The sequence below is a fragment of the Oratosquilla oratoria genome, chromosome 35 (genome assembly GCF_046742065.1).
Source record: "Oratosquilla oratoria isolate Oo_2021 chromosome 35, ASM4674206v1, whole genome shotgun sequence".
Lineage (NCBI taxonomy): Eukaryota > Metazoa > Arthropoda > Malacostraca > Stomatopoda > Squillidae > Oratosquilla > Oratosquilla oratoria.
The window spans coordinates 9,517,650-9,538,339 of NC_134811.1; the positions used below are offsets into that span (position 1 = coordinate 9,517,650).

At 43.0% G+C, this 20,690-nt stretch overlaps 1 protein-coding gene across 8 annotated transcripts in view; it reads left to right on the top strand.

Annotated features, from left to right (window-relative positions):
- trc (Serine/threonine-protein kinase tricornered) overlaps positions 1-20,690 on the top strand; it is a 484,328-nt gene that overhangs the window by 12,102 nt on the left and 451,536 nt on the right. For 4 of the 8 annotated variants that reach the window (XM_076173924.1, XM_076173927.1, XM_076173928.1 and 1 more), the window contains exon 2: positions 4,291-4,433. The exons of 3 other annotated variants lie outside the window; for them this stretch is intronic. The gene's annotated coding sequence lies outside the window, so the exon portion shown is untranslated. Of the gene's footprint in view, positions 1-4,290; positions 4,434-17,925; positions 18,069-20,690 lie in introns of those variants that run through there. One more of the 8 variants, XM_076173925.1, reaches the window with a different exon arrangement.

Genomic DNA, 20,690 nt, shown 5'->3' on the forward strand with positions numbered 1-20,690 from the left:
ATGTCTCTTTTGTAGGATAATAATTTTCCGGTACTTGTTGGTCCCTTATCCCAATGTCTTGTTGAAATGTTAATAGTTGTTTAATTGTTGTCTATTTGCATGTAATTTACCATATACTCATTCTAGAGTTTTCTAAAAAAAAATTATTAGGATGACAAAATAAAAAAAATGCAACTTGTATGTCACAAAATACATGATCCTTTTATTTTGAACCTTTTATGACTCCCATGGTAGGGAATAATTAAATTTCAGACTTGCAAGGAATGACTGGCCAAACAACTTTTAGCAGATGGGATGAAGGCAAATAGTAATCCATCTTGCCTTTTTAGTTTTGATGTACTTTGATTATTCTTATTATGTACACATCTCTCATGAATAACATGGATTCAAGGAGTGCCATTCCTCCTGCATGGAAGAGGGTGCAGAGTATACTAAGACAGCCAGCTACCAGGAAGAAAATTACAAAGGATTACAAAGGCGGAGCATGCCGACAGGCATCAATATCTTTCAATGGGAATATTTAACTTCTTGACAAGCTCATTGTCTGAATGGATTAGAGTGTTTCTACTGGCAGTGGAGGTCAAGGTGAGGCAGTTCAAACCATGCTGCCAATAAGTTGGACCAAGGGGATGGTTCATTAATTTCCATGCTGTAAGGGCACGATCCTATAAAAAGGGAACAATATCAAATATGAATGTAGTAGTTTTGTGATGTTAAACTGAATCACAAGTGATCTCCTCATATTAAATTCTGAGCATAGCACCAAATTTATCACCCTGACAGATGATGTAATGCTAATAACCCAAGACAACTACAAAACAGGTGCTGATAATTCCCAAATTTATTTAAATGAACAGTTGCTGAGACAAAACAGAATGGAAGCCTTCCCACTGAAATTGGCATTGACATTGCTCAATCCAGACAACTATGAATTCAAAAGTGAATTTAGGTGGATGATTTCTATTGGACAAAAGCCCTCAAATCCTAGCCATCAAATTTGATAGGTGCAGATCCTTCAGCCCACACATCAAGGATCCAATAGTGAAAATGAACAAGGAAATATACACTCAATCCTTCCCCTTCTCTGTATTTGTATTTGCTGTTTCACACATTCACCAACGATTAAACAGCTAATAATGCTAATTCAATGTTTCGGTGATTTGTGTAACAGCCAAATGTGTAGCAGGCATTCTGTACCAGGTCAGTGATAAAAATTTATGCAAAAAGAATGCTTTTGGATTATTGTCTGAGCTCCATTTGCCGATTACATGCTGTCATTACTTTGGGACTACCGTATTTTCCGGCGTATAGTGCGCGACTTTTTTCCGTTGGAAGGGCCTAAAAATGGGGGGTGCGCGTTATCCGGTGGTGCGCATTATCTACGGCCTACGATAAAAATTCTGCGGCTGTGTGTGTAATTTTTTTCACAACAACGTGACGATGTTGGCCGTCACAAAGTCGGAATGTCACACTTCTCTGTGACGTTCCGTGAGAACAAGAAGAACAGCCATGGTGACATGAAAGAATACGCCAGCATGGGCTACCGTATATGAATATTTGGTATAGGTAGGTATCTATCGAATCTTATATTTCATGTTTAAATAGGCCTAAACACCATGAAACATTATCAATATTCATGATATTTGCCCATGTTCACAGCATCCTAGTTTGAATTTTTATGTTGGCTTTGTTGCTTCACTTTAGGTATGGTACAAATTCCGTTGCGGCCGTTCATAAACTCGTGTCAAACACCTGACTACAACACCCTCTTTCGGGAGTTATATTAACTAAACGTCACCTCGATGAGAGACTTTCCTATTTCACCAATGTCATTGCAGGTTCAAAGCTAAAATGAAAGTCTGTAGTTTGTTTCAGTATTAAATAAAAAATGGTAAAGATGAATTATTTCCTCAAGATATAAAATGAAAATTTTCTGTAAAAATCCCGAAATTTTTCTGTATATTTTACTTTCAATAAACTTTTTTTAGATCATATTTCCTACAAACTATTTAAGCTACAAACTAATAAGGGACCAACGCAAAACATGAGTCATATACCGGTACATGTAGTTCCGACTTTTTCTTAGTTGTGTCCTGATTGATGCCTAAACTGACACTTAATTTAGTGACAAATCAACAGATTTCCCAGCGGTGGCTCTAGCCAATGAAAAATACTTCTCCATGTAACCTCGATCACATGATATAAATACCGAGGTAAAACTGCGTTGTAGACAAATGCGATCGGGCATGCGTGTTATACGTCGGTGCGCGCTATCTGTGTACTGAGATAACGAAGTGCATGGGTGCGCATTTTAAGCCGGAAAATACGGTATTTTTGGGTGACTGGTCCAAAACCACATATAATTTATCAATGTTAGTTATTTATAAATCTACTTGTTAAGGAATGAAATAGGTTTACACTAGTGATATTTTTTTTAACCTATTTTTACCATTTATATGAATATCTTTTCCTTTCCTTGATCCTTTATAGTGTGGGGAGAAGAATGTTGCCACTGTGTTCCTGTGATTGTTGTGTAAGGTGACTAAGTGGGACAGGGTGAGGGGGTTAAGAATCTCCACACTATTTTTCTCCTGTGAAATGTCTGGGAGGCACACTCCAAGCAGAACCCTACCAGTGGTATGGATGAGAGCAAAAGAGAAGAGATTGATGATATGTTTGTGAGAAGGAAGAGGGATGTTAGCGTTGTAATAAGACTGGATGGAAAGGGTGACTAAGAGTTTGGGGGTATGATCAGTAGGATGTCAGAAATGCAGGAGTGACAAGGAGATGAGGAAGGGAAGAAATGGTATTGTTGGTAAGTGATAATGACAGGACAATAGGAAGAGAGGAGATACAAAGAGCATTGAAAGTGATGAGAAATGGTCAAGCACCTGGGTTAGGTGATTGTCATATGGAGTATTTGACAAAGGGAGTAGTTAAAATGGATTAGCTACTGAGATCATTTAATGCACACTAAAGGGATGGGAGTGTGGCAGTGGACTGGAGGAGTACATATATAGTTTCACTAGACTATGAATGTAGTAGTTTTAGTGGGATTGGTTGGTTCAGTGTAGTTGGTAAGGCAATTGGGAGAGTGTTGATTGAGAGAATTAGAAGAGGAACAGAGGTAATAATTGGGTTAGGAAAAGAATATGGCTTTTGGATAAAATTTTTGTAGTAATATATTAGGCTTTTATAGATTTGGAGAGTGTATATAAATTGACAGATGTGTAATGGGATGTTTTGCAGGTATACGAGAAAGGGGTCTGTTGAGGCCTATCAAAATATTTTATTTAAGTAGTGAAATGCGTGAGAATAGGAAATGGAGATCAAGTGGCATGAGTTTGTAATGTCCCCATGGTTGTTCAAAGTGTAATGTATATGAATAGGGTGGGGCAGGAGGCTTGAAGCTGGTGATAGTAGAAGGGAGTGGGAGGTGAGCCAGTTGTTGTTTGCAGATGAGACTTTGTAGTTGAGGTGGAGGATATCCTGACACCATTTTTAGCAGAGTTTGGGAGGGTATGTGAGAGGATAAATCTGAAAGTAAATATGGGGAAAGGTAAGGTGATGAGATTTATGAAGTATGAGTTGGAAGTGAGTTTAAAGGGAGAGAGGCAGTGGAAAGTGAATAATTTTAAGTATTTAGGGTCACATGTAGCAGAGAATTTGGAAATGGAGTTGGATGTGAATTAAAAGACAATACAAATAGATATTGGGATAAATACAAAAAGAAGGCTGTATGATGGAGGAGACACTTGGAAATTGAAGGAGGCAGGAAGGATGAGTGTAAACTTTTTAAATTAAATGTTTTAGAAGTAAGGTGGAGGTTACAGTGATGAATTGTGTGTTGTAATGAATGACAAAATGACAGCCCAAAGGAATTTCTTCTTGTCTGTCTTGTATTTTGTCAGGTGGGTGTGGGGGGTTTGCATAATGAAGCACCTTTGGATGTTGGACCATGCGGTGGATGTACTGTCTTGCTGTATTGACTCTGACCTGAACAGTGGACAGGGAACGGGAATGCTTCATCCACAAGGAGTGGAGATAGGAGGGACAACCAATGGGTTTGGGTTGGCTGTATGCATTCACACAGCCACTCACCTTACAAAGGGGAAAAACCCTTTGGTGTAAACAAGATGATATTTTCATCATGTTTATGTAGTCATGTGTGTCTGTAGGCATGGGTATCAAGGTTCTTCATAGTTGACAGCAATTTTTATGTCTTATTTTGCTTATCAGGTAACTTGCATTATTCTAAATTTTAATACTTGTACTTGTTTCTGAACACAGTTGACTGGACTCTGATGGGGGTCTGCAGTCACTACTATTCATATTGACAAGAGACTCCTCTTCATGGGGCTTCTTTGGAAACTCCTTGCTTGTGATTAATCCCCATAGGAGTCATTTCTCTGCCAAGGTCTACAGATATTGAAGTTAGTTGACCCTACATTTTGGTTGTTGTTACTCTGGTTTGATCCCCAATGACTACAAGTAATTCCCACTTGTCCTAATTGTCCTGGTATACAGGGCAAATCTGACAATTTATGGTACAATGTCAGGGCATCCTGTGAATTGTTCTATATGGTAGCATATATATATATATATATATATATATATATATATATATATATATATATATATATATACAGTAATTGTGACGAGATTAAATGTATGTATACAGTTGAAATACTTCGCTTGTTTTATGGTAGGGACCACATAAAGCCATTGGTTTTGATATTTAAACACAAAATTATATACTGTGGCCACATTATTGTGCAAATAAGAATACTGTACAAGCATGCACTGAGTGATTTTCTGAATGTATAGACTTATAACACCTACAGTGCTCGACAAAAGTTCGCGGCGCCTCAGCGAATCTAAACAAAAATGCACAAAAATGTAATTAATCATTATATTTATTGGATTTTACTCACCTAATACTTGGTTGGGAGTCCTTTGCGCTTTAACACAGCCTCAAGACGACGTGGAAGTGAAGCAGCTAGGTTGTGGAGGGTTGTAGGCTCAAAATTATCCCAGATTTCCTGAATGGCTGCCTCGAGCTTGGGTATAGAGCTGACGTCTTTGCCTTGTAACCTCTTCTTTATAATGTGCCACAAATTTTCAATTGGGTTCAAATCAGGGCTATTACCTGGCCAGTCCTTTATAAAGTTCACTTCACAGTCGTTGAGCCAAGTAGTGATGGATTTAGCAGTGTGGCAGGGGGCACCGTCCTGCTGAAAAACTGTGGCACCTGTTTTTTCAAATGATTCAGGTAAATTTTCACACAGAAGCTCCAAGTACACATTTTGGTTCACTTTTAAGTTCTTGGGTAACACTACTAATGACCCCAAGCCCTTGCCGCTGAAACAGCCCCACACCATTAAAGTATCAGGGAATTTGACAGTACCCTTGACGTACTGAGGGTCAAGTGGGTCACTTCCATGTCGCCGGTACACCTTTGCACCACGGTTACAGGTGACACTGAAGGTGGCCTCGTCAGACCACAAAACGTCAAGCCAGTCGTCCTCAGTCCAGTGAGAGTATTTCTTGGCAAATTCAATCCTTCTGGCTTTCTGCTTCTTGGTGACAAGTGGCTTAGCAACAGGCTGGTGACTCACGTACCCAAGCTCATGCACCCTTCGTGACACTGTCCTCACAGACACCTCACCAAACACCCCAAGGGTGTTTGGTGAGGCAGCCATTCAGGAAATCTGGGATAATTTTGAGCCTACAACCCTCCACAACCTAGCTGCTTCACTTCCACGTCGTCTTGAGGCTGTGTTAAAGCGCAAAGGACTCCCAACCAAGTATAAGGTGAGTAAAAATCCAATAAATATAATGATTAATTACATTTTTGTGCATTTTTGTTTAGATTCGCTGTGGCGCCGCGAACTTTTGTCGAGCACTGTACATCATTCTGAGCATGATTAAGATGGTATGTAGATGCTGACCCTATTCTAGTCATCAGTGGTATTTTATTTGTACCCTAGTTTTGGAATATTCCATCTAGTTCACTTTATAATTAGGGAAGATACTTGTTGACACTAATTTAGCCATAATCATGCAGAACTCCATATATAGAATAAATTTATATGCTCCCTATTCATAAAATAGGCACTGTTGTTTAAAACCATGGCAAACCTTTCAGTTCATAAGATTGGATGTGATGATGATAATGATATAATAATAATGATAATAGTAATAATAATAATAACAACAACAACAACAAAAAGAAGAATTGTTGGCTCAGGTTTTACTAACTAGTACCACAGCACAACAGTGCCTGGCGACGGTCTTCAGGCTCGCACATTGATCGCTCTGGGAAGAAATTCTTGGGGACTATGTGGGGCTTTCTGTTATCGGCTGGAAATAGTAGGACGGGAGCAGTCAGTGGTTGTCAGCTCTATATGTTTTTCTGGGGGAAGAAATACCAAGATGATAGAGCTTGGGTTCAGTCCGGAGACAGTTTTGTAGGGCTGCAACCCCGGTTGGAGGTGAGGGGACTGACGGGTTTTGAAACTGAGCAGGAAAATTAATATTATTGTCATTATTATTTTTTATGTAATTGCAAGACCACCAAAAGCAGGTACCCATCATTGGTCCCTAATAATAAAGAAGAAAACAAATCGCCCAAGAGGCAATGCAAGCAAGCAAACGAAAAGACCAGTCAGCAGACGGTGGAACTTGTTGCTTAGGTGTTTATCCAACTTAAAAAAAATCTGGATGAATTTGATGTTGTTTTGGTAATGTGCATAGTTTGTTTAGTTATGCACCCCACTGTAGGTCGTCTGAAGTAATGGTTGGGATCTGGACTCTGTGTAGTGTTGCTCGTAGTTGTGACGTGATGAGGGAGGGGAACTAGGCTGGCTTCGTACTCACGTGACCGGGGATGTAACGTGATACAAGCTGTTTGGCTGCACAGTGTGAAGTGTAGTGTGAATAAATATGTAGTTGGGTCACGTTGGTGCAAAGGTATGTATGTGGCGATGATGTTACCAACTATGGTAAAAATACATCACAAGATTCACAAATTAGGAATCGTTCATAGTAGCACCAGTGTTTCCTTAATAACTAGGTTTCATGTTTGTTGGCAGGTGTTATACTCCTTGTCTACGTAACATAAAACATTAGGTTTTGCTAAGATGATGTTGAGTACGTTTGCTTCATTATTTTTCGTCAGAGCCTAAAATAGACATTTGGTCCGGCAGTCCTGCTAAGTGGCGTCCCCTACTGTCAATACGTTGAAACTACGGGCACACTGGGAATGTATCGTCACATCGATATAGAGTCCAGACGCAAGCAACATCTGCAGCAGATTGCCCTGCAAATCTCAGTGTTTCACATAACTTAAGATAACAGCCAAAACTACCATCATGCTATCTGGTGTCAATTGAATTGAACAAATAAATAAGATAATAGTAAACGTATCGGAGGTCTGCAATATCTGATACAATAAACCTTTTGTAACTGCATTCACTGATTTACACATATTGGAAGATTGAAATGATCATGATAGTGATAACAATAATGATAATGTAAGTGATAATTTAGATAATAATAGTCAAATAGAAATAAATTAATTTTTTTCTAAGTTACCGACTGCATGCAATGTGTTTTGACGCATGGTGCAATCCATTTTAAACGTGTAGGAAATTAAAATACATTTTGTATAATCTTTTAAAACCTGCATAATGGCTGGATTAACCAACCATGCATCCTGTACCGGGTTGTGCATCGTTGATGCAATCTCGTTTCAAGGTTCAGGGGATGAAAATATTTCTGCATTTTTGTCGAAACCCGGAATCCCGCCCCCACGTGATGCTAAAGGCCAGACGTGATGCAATCCAGTTTCAACACAACGACTTTACATATTCAGCTGCTACACTTGGCATATCACAGCGTAAACAATTGTATATGTTTCTATGCATCACGAATCTGTTGCATCTTATATCAACAATGTAGGGACTTAGGACGGGTAACTGCACATGCCGTTCCCGTAAGATTATCACCTCCCTGTCGCCCATCTTCAAAACCTGTCAACATTTTCATCAATAGGTGAATCCCCGAGGAGCTTACACTGTCTTTGGTCCGGGACCGAGATCGCACTGTCAGATTTGTATCTTCTTGTCACACAAAGAAAACTGACAACCTGACCCCCTCCTACCACCACTATAAGACTGCGATATAAAAACATCCCTGCATTAATGCAAGACATGAACATCTTGGAGCGGCCCGTCGACCGTTGCTGGCTTCTGTGGTGCGGTGGAGTTTCCAAACAGTGAAATAATGATTAATTATGTATTATTGAATGAATATATTTTCGAGAGGCACGCTTGTTATTGAGCGGCGTACACATGGTCTACATTGCACGTGGCGCAGGGAAAGGTTATATTGAAAAATTCAAGAATCTGTAATTAATTTGCAATAAAGAGTACTTGTTGAATGCTGATTGGAATGCATCATTTCAGATTCCTTATTTTAACTTCCAATTGAGCGTAATGGCAGCTGAATATGTACAGCTAATGTAGGAGTCATACCGACGACGAAAAAAAAAAACGGGAGAGAGATACTGTTGCACATTTGGCCAAACAACGAGGATGTGTAACGTTTTGCGTAGGTTATTGTGTATAACCCAGAGGGGTCGCTGTGGCACAGTGGTAGTGTGCTGGGGCTGGCGAGGGAGGTCAAATGCATTGATTCAAATCCTGGTCATGGCGAATAGGCGGAGGAAGGCAATCACTCCCTTGGAATGGTTCCCAAGGTGACATAACCCAGAGTCCTCTCGCAAGGGACCATACGAGCAACACAGAACAAGGAAGTTCTGGACACAAACCAAAATCGACTTTATCATCCTCTTCATCATTGTAGAGTATACTAGGTCACCATGGAAACTACGCCAACAACTACTATCTTCCTGCTTATTTACGTGACACGTATGCACGTTCTTGTGTTTCGCCATGCGATACGTGCGTGCAACAGACAATACGTTATCAGAAGTAGCTGGGTTAGTTTGGTCGATACAGGAAGTGTGGGGGAACCCAGCCAGTAACCGTTGAGTTTTCGTGAGGGCCACTAAAAGTGATTTGCTGATGTGACAGCCGGGTCAAATATACTCGTTGCAACCACTTCAGCAGGGACTGACCGATGCATACCCCAACAGGAGTGCAACGGGGTGCCGTTATTGGTCGTCGAGCTGCGAGTGAGATTTTGAACTCAACCGTCACAACATTCCTGCCTGTTCGCCAACGATTGTCCAGAAGATCGACCTCTCATCGCACAAACTCACGCTCAGTGTATGTGTGTGTGTCTCACGCACACACGCAAACATACAAACGTTCGTCGGTAAAGAGTGATTGGGCAGGTGTCGACCCTCAGTGCCCATTAGAAGGTTGTTTAGCTTCAGTAAAGGCAGAGGAGGGCGCCACCGTTTGGCACCTCGAGCGCGAGGTCCTGCAGCAACAGAGCTGACTGGGTGGGCGGGGTTCGAGCGAAACCTGCACGCTTCCTTGTTGGAAGCGAGTTCGAATAGTCGTTCTCGACGCGTCGAGTGTGAGGTTTAGCCGTCAGGTGAAGGTAGGCGTCGTTTAGTGGCTGAACCGAGTCTCTGAAGGCGCCTTCGGAATTGGAGGGGTAGGCGCGTTCCTCAATCGAAGATGACTTTGCGAAAAATGCAATGTCTTTAAGGACTTGTGGATGTTTTGCCTGTCATCAGACGATTTTATTCAGCCAAATGGACGTTCGTAGAGAAAGGGGGCTGCCTCGATTATCCCTTTGTCACTCGCATTGTTATTTAATTTATTTTTAATGGAGTGTCCTGGCGATTTTGTTTCGACGAGGGACCCCACGAGTGCAGTGAGAGGTACCAGTATCGATTTACCCTTTTGATGTTTACGATTTTTCGTTTCCAGCTAGCGGACGCCGGTTTCATTCATGCGAGGGAACCGGGCTCGGGGTTGTTGGGGTGGTGGCTGTTGATGGAACCTCGGTCAGAGTGAACTCCGTAGAGTGAGTCGCCGCTGAGCGAACGGGTGTAAATAATCGAGGTAAGCCAGTCATCCATTTGCTTCTGTGGCCTTCCTCAAGATGTTGAAGTTTCGAAGTGTGTACATCTCGTCATTGGCAGTGAAAGGGTTTGGTCAAGAGCATCGGCTACTTCGCTGCTTTGATGTTGATGGTTGTGCCATCAAGAAATCCGACAACTGTTAAGTTTTTCGCAAGTCTGACCGTTACTGTGTTCCACAATACATCGGGCAGTAAATTTCATGGCCGTGGGAATAGAGCAGTGCGGCAACTTTTTTATCTTGGCAACAAAATAGTTGGCTTTTGTGTGTGTGTGTATTTTTTTTTTCTTCAGAAACCACTGGGTACCCTTGAAGATGTCTTAGATGAAAACGTTCGGTAACAGTATTTTTCATATCCCAGTGGTTTCTGCAGAAATAGTTTATCACGTGTTTTTGTGATTTATTTGCATACATACATGCATATACATTTATATATATATATATATATATATACATATATAATATATATATATATATATATAAGCACACACTGGACTCGTTTGAAGTTTATTCCAACGTTTCGAATCCTGTCCTTGGTTTGTCTTCAGTGTAATACAGAGGCAGTAATAGGATATCTATATAAGAAGGGTATATCTGGTACATTGGGTAACCCCAATAACCGTTATATTCCCAAAAATACAGAAAGTAGAACACTCATTCACAGAAAATGCATATCACAATGATTAAACATACCGTAACAAAAAACTCGAAAATACTTCCAAATGGACACTATATCGTGTGTGCTTTCTTCCAAAACTGGTTCCTGGACTCTAGTAAATTCGCGTTTGGGCCAAGCTATACAAAATCGTTTTATGTTATTCAGAGTAAAATCCGTAGATTGCATTTTGCCTCAGCGAGCTGGTGAAAGACCGCGTGGGAGGTTAGAAAATAGATGAAGATGTACGTGTATTGGAAACATGTTTTCGGCCGAGCGACTAAAAGCAGTGTTGTGTTGCAAGATGCTCTCAGATATTTTGTAATCGTCTTCACCCACATACGGAACCTCATCCCAGTCCCCCACCCTCCACCTCCACTCGGGCAGAGCCTTTCACTCGTGTATATTTATGTTTGTCTCTGCTTTGGCGCAAAGTGCGTCCTCTTCTCTGTTTCTTAAGTGTTGCCTAGTAACACAACTCGCATGGTTGCCAGAGCAACAGCTGGGAGGAGGAGGAGGAAGAAGAAGAAGAGGAAGCAGATGAAGGAAGCTGTTGTAGGCGGGTAAAAGTTGCTGCTGCTGAAGTTATCAGTAGGGTGTCCGTGTTACGTGATTGTTATGCGAGAGGAACTGGGAAAGGAGTATAATACACTATGGCCATTTCGTTGCCGTTTCCAAGGCATGGCTTCTTGTATTGTATTTTCATTTAATTTTATTTTATTTTATTTTTGGGGGTAGGTGAGTTCTTAAACCCTGGCCTACAATACATAACGCTTTTGAGGACCTTTAATTGAGATTAGGTGAGCCAGCAAAGAGTTGGGGTGACATTTTGATTATCCTTTCGGTATAAACCCATTAATGTGGCTTATAACTGCTTTGAGACAGGCGAAGCATTTGTTCTTGTCAACACCATAAGGTTTTGTAAAACTAAAACAATTTCCTGAAGGAATATTGAATTAATGTTTTATGCATTCAGTACGTTAGGGACTTCAGTGACGCCCTGACGGATCAGAGGCGCTCATCATTGTTTTATGATGGGATTAGTTTCCGCTCGAATTGTGATCACTTTTAAGTACTATAATACAGCTGCCCACCTTGTATCTTATATACCACCTCCATGACTACATCTCTTGCGCAACATTGTCCACAAGTAAGGTCATGTGTTTTCGCGTGCACAGAACAAACTGTAAGTCGTAACGGAATGATGATCGACTCGTCCCCTTCGGTGGGAAGGGTAGCCTATCACACAACTGAACAAAAGTCATCTGGCCTTGGTCAGAGTAAGACTACAGCTCTCCCTCATCACGTTAATGGCCAAGGTGCTCTCGTAGCTCCCAACGTCACATCACTCTGTCTAGTTTGATGCGTGTGACCACGTGCGAAATTCTCGGCGGGTCTCTGCCTGCGTGTCTGTCCGCCAGTTTTGATGGGATTTCCTCTAATGCATGCCAGTGATGGGAGTCGGTTCTGGGTAGTAGGTAACTAGGTAAACGCTGACGCTATATCCAATAACCAACCTCAGGAAATCATCATGATGGATATCCCCATGAGTACTGAGATGCAATAAAACATGGAGATTGAGAAGCGTAACCTCCGTCTCCTGGTTTCCATCTCTGATGTTCACCTTTAGATTTACGGCCGTCTCTTTCGTTGCAGGATGGGTTTTTCCCTCGTCTGAGTAATAATTGATTGGTGGAAGCTGAGTATTGAACTAACTTCCGAGAACCGTTATTTGGTATTAAGAGGGGTGTGATGTATCTGGCAGACGTTTTGTCTCCTTAGGGACATAGCCGCACTGAGAAAATGGGGTCACAGAAGTGGTCGTGGAGAGAATAAGGTTGACAACAGAACGGAAGGACAGTTGAAGTTTTAAGTGATCATCATTCTTTTGCGAGTAGAGATATTGTCTAGCAGGTATATTTGCGGAGTGTAGTTTTCGCAGAGGACGCTCTATCTACCGAACATTTCTTCAGAAACAACATGTAACTTTTTTCCATCCTTCTTCTTGGAGAAGGATTATGGTACTGCATGGTGGCAGGACATTATTAAGGCCATACACAAGGCGGGTCTGAGAGGCAACCTCCCTCGATTCATTTGATATTTTTTAAAGGAGCGTACCATTAGGGTCGGGATACGCATCAACCTCTTCCGGAACATCTCTGAATGAGTGATCCGCAAGGTTTTGTCTTACGCGTCACCATGTTCAGCCTTACTTCTCAATAGTATTACTTCCGTCCTTCGAGGCATTACGCGCATTTGTTAATGTACATGACTTCGTGCACTCGTTAATGTACACGACTTGTCCGTCGTGTATACCTCCTTTTATCAGAGAGTGCGCCGTGATCTGGGATTTGCAAGTAATACCCGATGGGCTGGCATCCATGCCCTTCGTGTTCTTCGCTTCTTAGCCACATAAACAGTTGCCGTGTACTTCGCTCGTCTTCGTAGTGGAGTGTGTCTCCCATTCTTATACTTGTATGGAAAGGAATTCATATGGTGCAGGGCAGGTTCGCTCTCTGGGCAAGATTTTCAGTTCCTCTCCTGGCTGACCCATTTACGAGACCAGAAAACTGGAAAATGTGTTCGAAGGTTATCATTTCAGTCTCCTGGTCCACGTATACTTGTGTGCAGACCAAACCTTTCCTAACTATACCCTCCGGCACTCGACCCTTCTTCGCTCCGTAGCGGCCCCGTGCGGGCATTTATTCTTTTTGCGGCTGTGTGGAAAGTGTTGGTAAAAAGTTAGTATATGTTTTTTGGATATATGCATTATATTAACAATTCGATACGTGGCCTCGGTGTTGTATCTCTCACTAGAAATAGTCACTGTCACGTCCACTGAGCAGCGTTCGCTAACCGCCAAAACCAAGGTCGTCGTCTTAGGATCTCCGCCTTCAATTGGTGACGTAAAACCGATATCCATCACCATCATTGGTATAACTGTAGTTAACGAGCTGTAGCCTCTGTTTACATTTCGTTTGGTGCATGTGGAAGACGCAGTCGCTCCCGTTCTTGCTACTGGACCTCTTGGACGTCACGGCGCTTTGTCAGCGGGCCATTACTATTCAACGTACGAGACGGCGACGATAATGATCGGGCACGCGACGGCGCACGGGTTGGGGGGCTTAGGCCCTGTTTGAGACTTATGACGTCAACATCGTACTTCTGCACCTAGAGTAGAGAGGATGTCTTGTGGTGCGCAACATCGGAGAAGTAATTTGCTTTTATTTTCTGCTCCAGGGTTGGTGAATTTCTTTTTTCAGAAGCTGGTGTAGTGACCAGTATATTTTGAATTATTCAACACAATGGCCTGATAATATCAGAAACGTTTGGATATTTGGAAGCACAGGAATTAGCTCCTTTGCTCCTGAGGGACACCTGGGGCTGAGAGGGCGAATCGAGGTCAGCTGCAGTCCCTCTTTTGCACGACAGCGGCCAAAGATTGTCCACAAGGCTAGAAGCGTTGGTAAACTGCACGACATAACAGCAGTACTTGAAGGGGGTGGCACGAGAGAGAGAGAGAGAAAAGAGCGCGCGCACACACACACACACACGCGCGCGCGCGCGCGTTCGACCGCGAATTCAACGGTCCAAGTTTCGAGTCCCGTCCGGGACTGAAAAAACTCAACATCGCCGCACTACGAACCGGCATTTTAACTCTGGTGGGCAAGGAGTTATGTGCATGTGTTTAAGGTCACAGCATTACTCATAAATTAGGCTATATATGATCTATGAGCTCTTATCCAGGAGAGTAAGAGCTGTCGATCATGAGTCCAAACGTGATCCAAGACCGTGGTGAATCACACACACACACACACCCGCAGCTCCTGGTTCGAATCCTGCCCAGACGAGCTCTGAGCTCTCTTCCGGGAGGGAAATAGCTGTCGATCACGAGTCCAACACGTGATTCAAAGACCAAGTGAATACACACACACACACACGCACACACACACACACACTTGTGTGGCAAGTGGAGTAAAGAGACAGAAGCCCATTAGCACTGCTCAAACCCAGTATACTAGAATTAGGTTTACGTGCGTGCGCGTTGGAGCGAAGCAAATAAGGTTGTTCTAAAGTGATGAATAATATTATACGGGATGAAAGTACGTGGGTGACGCCTGTGTGTGTGTATATATATATATATATATATATATATATATATATATATATATATATGTGTGTGTGTGTGTGTGTGTTATTTTTTATTTATTTATTTATTTATTTATTCATTTATTATTATTAATATTATTTTTAGTTTTCCCATCACTGTATCGCGATCATCAGAATAGCTTTATGAGGGAAAATTCCGTCACGCGATTATCTCCCGTGCATCCGAATTACTAATGTGGACATCTTGGGCGCGTTTGCATCCGCACCCGAGGATGAGAATTCCCAAAAGCAGATTCATTAGCTTATCTTCAGTGCCCTCAGGGTGCCTGCTCGGGTTGGAATTTTACGTGTATAATGTTGGTTATAAAAGAGGATTGCCACATTTTATTTTATTTTATCTCGCAACTCGTTTCCAACTGCAACAGTATCGTGTTTATCATTCTCACTTTGCGAGACTTAAATGTGTAGTGGACGTGTTTATCGGACGGGTTTGGTGAAGTAAGGATTCCTCAGTGGACTTTTCGACTTTAATTTTACAATGATGGTTTTGTTAACGAGAAATGTGAAAATGACCAAAGTTTTGCTCCTTGTTTTGTGTGTATCTGTTATAGGATTCAAAGACGCGCGCGCTCTTACACGTGTTTGTATGTTTCATTCTCCATTGCTTTGGATCACATGTTGGACTGTTGATCGGCAAATATTTCCTTCCGGATATGGGCTTCATAGCTCGTATGGCCCGGTGTGTGTGTTTGCGCGCGTCTTTGTCCGTGTGTGGTGTGTGTTTGTGTGTATGTATGTGCTTGTGTGCGCGCGTGTGTGTGTTTGTGTATGTTTACCAACCTAACGTAAGAAAATAAACTATACTCGTATTATCGATCTCAATTGACCTTTTTTTCGGCTGTTCCACAAACTGGTGCACCTGTCCGGCAAGAGTGTGTCGTCTGTGTGTGCGTGTGTGTGTGTGTGTGTGTGTGTGTGAGAGAGAGAGAGAGAGAACTTTGCGGACTGCAGTGCCCGAGAATGCAATGCACCATTGCAGAGTCCATTGCATGACTTGGGTCATTGGTGGCCACAACAGTGGTTGATATCAGATCCAGCAACCGTCGGTGTTCTGGTGTCTGGTCAGCGTCAGATGGTTTACTCTTTGGTGGGGGAGGAGGTGGAGGTGAAAGAAGACTGAGTTGGTCTTGAGTTTCCCCTCCATAATGGGGCATAGTTGAAACATGATTGTGTATTGGTAGAGGTCATCGTGAGTTATTATTTATATTATTATAATTTTGTTTATTTTTTTATTATTATTAATTTTTTCGCATCCGACCTAATTATGAACCAAAATGTCTCCTGTAGGCATGCTCCGCCTTTGTAATCCTTTGTAATACCGCCTCTGTGGTCTTTGTGTTGGTGAACAAATGGGTATGAATTGGGGGTGGACGGAGTTAAAGATCCCCCGTTTAACGTATTGTGCTCCCATGTTGGTTTTAGGGGCATAGTCTGCTTTGACTCTTTTATCTCTTTACAAAGGGGAGATCGAGACGTTTGTTTATGTAGAGGTGCAGTCACACCGGAGACGGTCCTTACTACGTCGGCAAACGGTCACCATCCGGTCCTAAATCTTCTACGCTCTCGTTGAGTAGATTTTGAGCAAAAAATAAACTGGTCCACGTCCATGGCGTCATTGCGGTCCTCACCACGTCCTGGCAATTTTGGTAGGACGTGGTCAGGACGGGCTATTGTGTGACTGCCCTAATATCGGTTGGTTCTATTCGTCTGAGGGTTGTGCACTGGTCTTACACGGGTCTGGAGTGGTTTGAATCCCGTGCGGACCTAACCCGCGAAATAGCTGAATAGAATGTTTTGTATGTGTCATATCAAAGTATGTACATGATAGCGCGGGTTTAACTATGTTCACCAAATGTGTGGTTTAACTTCTTTAATTACGTGGCTTAACCTCTTCAATTGCAGTTTAACTGCTTCATTTGTGTGGTTTAGCTTCTTCAATTGTGTTGGTTTAACCTCCTTATTGATGAGTTACTGAGGAGGGTTAGATCTGTCTTGGTTAAGATCACCTGTCCGTAGACGGAAGAAAGTAACTTCTGGTTCCGTGGTTAAGGGAGATTTTGGCGAGCGTGATCCATGGTCCTCGATGTAGTTTGAGTGCCGCTTAGCGATTCGCGGGTCGAAGCCCCTTCTTGTGTCACGGCCAAGGCCAGTGTTGACGTCACGTGTCTGGTCAATGTTGCTTCTATGCATTTGTGCACGTATGCATCCGTTGACGCACATGGACAACAGTGAATCCTCAGTCGACAAGACGTTTTATCCGACTCGCCAGGGTGATGTGACGTGTCCCTCGGAGACAGCCAGGCTGCCGGATTTAGGGAGGTGGTCGGGGTGGGGGGGGGGGACTGTCTAGGCTAGCGTTTCCCAACCTTTTCCGACCAACCCCTTGTTGTCATGTCCAAGCAGTTCAGCACCCCTATCTTGTTCTTAGAAGGGTAAAAGAAAGTAAAGTGTACTGCTTGATTTATTTTCGTGATTCCTTAGAACTGAAACAAATTGACAATATTGTTTGTAAAGGAAATAAGAACACACTAGAAAAATAAAATTGCACGGAGAAAGTCATATATGCGCAACTGGGCAATCAATGATACATATATCAATGTGATTTTTGTGTGCATTGTTCCCCAAACACCCCCTATAATTTGATTCAGCACCCCAGGTTGGGAAACGCAGGTCTAGGCACTGGTCTAACAGCCCTCGTATAAGTCAAGACCTACTCATGTTGGAATAGAAAAAGAATAGAAAAATCGATTAGTAGGTATAATGATAGGTGTTGACACTGCACGGCACATGTTGTGGGATGACAACATAGAATGTATTACGTCATTAATCACTGGTGTCTGGTATTCCAGGTCATATATTAGACCAGTGGGTACTACTCCCTCTCGTGATACAGAATATACAAAGGAAGTTAAACATTCAAACAGAAGTCGCGGAGGCACCAGAGAACACGGTGCCCGGGGGTCCACGACAACCCTTGTACACCCTTCCCTGGAGGCATAGATAACAGGATTGATATATTCGTACGCCGCTGCGTGTCGAGCGTCTGTTGTCGACGAGTCGTTGCGCGTGGCGGTTACTTGCGACAGAGCCTCGCGGCGGATTTCCGTTACATTTTCTATTTTGAAAGAGTCGACAGTGGCCGAGTTTTTTTTTTAACCCAGTTAGGGTGGAAAATACCTCAGGTGATCTTCGAAAGGGAGAAGTTGCTTGCTAATGTTGATTTTATGGTGTGATTTTTGCGTTTGGATTCCTGTCGCTCTGTTTCACGGTCTGCCTCGACGGAGACTTAATTTCGGAAAAAAAAAATCATTTATCAGATTCGTTCAGTGGCCTACTTTTTAAAGGATTGATGTAATACAACTAACAAGCCATATTCTGTGCATGTGTTTTGGTGTGTGTATGTGTGGTATTACGGAGCATGGAGGTGCATATATTTTACTTTGTGAACGCGAGTGACTTGAACAGCCTTAGTAAACTCCGCAGTGATATGCTATCGGGCGTGTCCCTCCCTTTATCTTGCCGTGAGAGTGCTTGCCTGCCTCACCACCCCGCCTGCTCGGTTATCACTCCTACTCTTCCTCTCCCACCACTACCACCACGTCTTCCTCCTCGTCTTCCTCTTCGTCTTCCTCTTCGTCCACCTCTCCTCCTCCTCCTCCTCCTCCTTCTCGTCCTTCTCCTCCTCGTCATTCTCTTCCCTCTACTCTTCCTTCTCTTCCGTCCATGCTTCCTCCTCTTTCCTCCACGCTTCCTTTTCGTCCTCCTCTTCCCTCTACTCTTCTTCCTCTTCCTCCTTTCGCTTCCTTCTCCTCCTCTTCCTCTTGTTCTTCCTGTTCCGCCATCTCCAAATGCTCATTCTCTTCCACCTTTTCCTCCTCCTCCTCCTCCTCTTCCTCCTCCTCCGCCTCGTTAACGTCACTGTTGTCTTCGTCATATTGTCGAAACGTCGTTATCGTCTTTATTGCAGTCATCGCCATCCTCGCCACTAAATGAAATGGACCCGGCCTCCCGTGTCCTCTACTTGATGTTCGTCTGTATCTCTTCAACGACCACCTCAAGTAGAACCATCGTGACCGCGGACGCCCCTCGCCTCCTGGGGTTGCTCCCGTCCTTAAAAAAAAGAGAGAGAAGAAGAAGAAGAAAAAGGCTACTCCCGGCAGAGGCAACCACCACCAACGTCACCATTGGCATTACCATCACCAACACCATCCACTGTCTACCGCCTACAAACGCAACCAAAACGACAACCATTTTCGAAACCTTAATCTCCACCTTCATCAAAAAATTACCAACGACTTACGGCATCAACCACCCTTATCTTATTATTGCACATGAAGGACTCCGACTTTCCTGCATCTGAAACATTTCGCAATTAGCCTTGACACCAGAACTACCACGACGGTCTTCCTTTACTACGAGTGTCTTGAGGAACTCTGCATCCTTCTGCTGCAACGAAGGACCAAGTGGAGATCCTGCAGGACTCCAAGGAGAACTCTCCCTCTTCTGCACGTCTTCAAAGCCCATCAACGCGGTGCGCCTCCGGTTAGGGGTGCAGCCCCGAAAGGCTGACACTTTGTCTCCCCACCGGACCCAAGACATAACAAGTGAAACTCCATTTCCTTCAACTGGCCACGTATGGGGAATTTACTGCCAGCTATTTTTCATATCCATCAAAAACAAGCTGGTGACGCTGAAATAGTCCCAAACTAATACACCACAGACAACAGACCAACGTATCTTCCCAGAGAGTTCTTCGGGAGGGCCCGTGGACCACTGCCAGCCGCTATGGGGCCGCGGGTTTCAAGTATCTGCAACTCGTAGGTTCCGTTATTATTCTTCGGTAACCAGCAGAACCTTGCGGCGCATTAGTTGGGGGACGTTGGTATTTCGTCGCCATTAACCAGCGCCTCTGTCTTTGGGAACAAAATCGCACCGAAGAGTCAGCAATGTAGTGAAGAAGAATCTGAAGGAGTACCGTAGAAAGGAGGATACTAGAAGTCTGATGTGATCAGAATTCTTTTTCGAGTTTCCAGTCATAAATGGATCCTGCGCGACTCTGGTCCGTAGGGATCTAAAGGTATTAACTGCATGAAACACATCCAGCCTACACGCCGCACAGGGCATGTTTAGAATATGTGACACGGGTACATGGCTTGACGAGTCCTCAAATTATTTGCAGTTGCGGACATGGAGAACCAAAGAACCTTCCAGAGATGTTTGGGAAAAGATGATACTGTAACACAGTGAGAAATAAAAGTGAAGATCAGAGAAGGACCAATTGTAGAATCCCCCCTCCCACACACACACTAATCAAGAAAGGTCCGAAGTGCTCCGCCGTCACTCAGGCCATATATTTTTTTTAAACTCAATTTACGGTTTGCGAACATTAATTGTTTAGGTTACTGTCGCCATCATTAATGTCCAGGCATACGCCGTCACTCAAGACATGGTATTTTTTATTACTCAGGTTACTATGACCATTAATGCTCCCAAACCGTAAATTGAGTAATAAAAAAAGTTGCCATGGCCTGAGTGACGGTGTGTGCAAATTAATGATTGCGATAAGTAACCTAACCATAAATGTTCCCAAACCTTAAACTGAGAAATGAAAAAACGTTACCATGACCTGAGTGACAGCGCAGAGCGACGGCGGGGCACTTCGGACATTTATCGATCGGTGTGTGTGTGTATGGAGGGTGGGTGATTCCTCAATTGATCCAAGAAGTATTGTGAGCAACACATGTTGGTGATGAGCATAGATGTTTGGTGACAGTGTAAAGGTGTTTGTTGTAGTGACTCGGTTG